We start from the raw sequence: 2,570 nt of genomic DNA, 5'->3' as shown, positions 1-2,570 counted from the left end.
TTAATTAATGATAAGCATAATAATAATAGTAATAATAATAACGTAATGATAATATTACCAATAAAAAGCTGACACTGTCTCTGAGCAGGCCACCAAAGGAACAGAGGGCGCTGCACAGTATCACCCCCACAATCCAGACCATCCTATGTCAGCCAAAAAAATACTTTCCATAATTTCCACTTTGTATGCTGTTTTCAAATTACATCTTTTAATAATCTATGTAACTTCACTCTTTTGTAATGGCAAAACAGGATGTAAACCCCACCTAAACCATACTTATGTATTAGTTAAATTTTGTTGTGTTTTGTTTTGTTTTAAACCTAGGTGTAAAAATGGATCCATACTTGAAATTAAACAGTCATGTAAACTCCATTGTTAAATCCTGCTTTTTTCAGCTGAGGAGACTGTCCAAGTTAAAATCCATCCTGTCAAAAAGAAATCTGGAGACAGTCAGCTTAGCCTGTTAGCTTTAGATTTAACACCGACGCTATATACATATGTATTAGCTTGGCGCTAGCACAACAAACTAACAAACTAAACATTTCCCCAAGGTTTGAGCTTTATGTGTGTGATGCCCACTACTATCATTAGCATTAGAAACTACCAATTAGTCCCTGTACAAATGAAAACATTGAAACACTGTGAAAAACTATCTGTCAAAATGTACTTTTAAAAATGGTGAACTGGCACAGAGCTAATGCTAGGGCCAGTTCAGTGCCAAGTGCCAAAAGAATGGCCCACACTTTCATGCAACGTTAAATTTCRTACATCACGTACATCAGCGTGTGAAACACGAKGTACGCAACCTTTCATCACCGAGGTCCCTGAGGGTCCACCGTGTTCTACTGAGACCAACGTGGAACAGTGTGGTCCTGATGTCACAACAGCCTCTGTGTGCTCTGGAGTTTTCACACACACATCTCCAGAAGATAAAAACCAGTCTCTGCTGCCTACATGTTATGCTCTGTCACCACCAAAACTTCTCAAACGCTGACGAACTTCCTTCAATTTTACGATGATTTCAATTGTTTTGTTTTATAAGAGAACCATCTGTCTCATTTCTGGATGTGTTTTTTAGTGAAAGTCAAATGTCATCACTGCTTATTGCTTATCTTAATTTGTGATTTTGCAGCACATTTCACAGTTTTGGGAAAACCCAGTCACCTCAAACCATGACAGTGTGCTCTGACTTGAATTAAYGTAGAAGCAATTTGTAATTCTTCTGTAAAGCACTGAGAGCTGAAACCAGTGGAGAAAACACCCCACTTTGGATATAGTGACTGTTTGAGGCTTAATTTGTATTTAATATTTCTGCTTACTTTATTGGGAACCTATCAAGGAGTGACAGAGAGAGCCATGAACTGTCACCTGCTGGTCCTAACGTTGTTTCTCTGKTCTACTAAAACTTGTTTTTTGTGACTTGTGAAAACTCTTAATGGGGACTTTCACTCAGGCTGTTTTTAAAACACAGGTTGTGTGACTCTGTCCACTTGACACTGATGCTCGCACAAACTCGTGTTGCATAAATTCAGGAATAAATTCAGGAAAACAGCATCAAGCTCCACCGGGAGGCAGGGGGCAGACTGGGTGGGGAGAAAAAGTGGCCCGGGAGTTCCTGACAGACTGGCCCACTTTCAGTTGCCGGGTGTAAAATACTCAGACTTGAACATGATTTTGTTCAAAATAATAACATTACAAAACAAGCATTTGTTTGAGACCTGTAGTGTGTACCTGTGAAGCTAAAGACATGTCATTGGTCTGAGAGGAAACTGGAGAACTGGAGGAAAATGTTGTAGACAGAAGGAGAACATGTAAAAACTACTCAGAAAGGTCCCAGGTTGGGATTTGATCCAGCAACCATTTTGCTGAGAAACAGCAGCCCTACCAACTGAGCCACTGTGCTGCCAAATTTTATATTTATAATGCTGAAGATTCTCAGTCATCCTCGTGATAAAAATAAGTTAAAAAACAAACAACTGGACTTCTGTTCCGAGTTCTAAGCTTCATAATTTTTCATAAAAGTCTATAAAGTTTAGAACACCACACTACTCCAAACATGTTGAACTGACAAAGCTTCCCTGTGTCTACAGTTTCTGAATAGAAGACCAGTTGTAATTTTTTTCTTCATACAGTATAAATGGTAAATGGACTGTACTTGTATAGTGCCTTTCTATCCATCCAGGACACTCAAAGCGCTTCACACTACAATCTGTGCCCTCATTTACCCACTCACACTGCACTCTGTTACAATCCCTGGCAAAAATGATGGAATCGGTGGCCTCAGAGGATGTTCATCTTAATTTTGTAGAAAAAAAAGCAGATCCCAGACATGAAAAAAACTAAAGTCTTTTCAAATGGCAACTTTCTGGCTTTAAGAATCACTAAAAGAAATAAAGAAAAACAATTGTGGCAGTCAGTAACAGTTAATTTTTTGGCCAAGCAGAGGGAAAAAATAATCATGGAATCACCTTGTAAATTTTCACACCTGCATCAAATTAGATCTGCTCGTTATTCTGCATCTAAAACGGAGTGATCACACCTTGGAGAGCTGTTGCACCAAGTGGACTGAC

Source organism: Austrofundulus limnaeus, unplaced genomic scaffold (assembly GCF_001266775.1).
Source record: "Austrofundulus limnaeus strain Quisiro unplaced genomic scaffold, Austrofundulus_limnaeus-1.0 Scaffold1969, whole genome shotgun sequence".
NCBI lineage: Eukaryota > Metazoa > Chordata > Actinopteri > Cyprinodontiformes > Rivulidae > Austrofundulus > Austrofundulus limnaeus.
The sequence above is the reverse complement of the archived record's forward strand: the minus strand, read 5'-3'. Positions refer to the sequence as shown.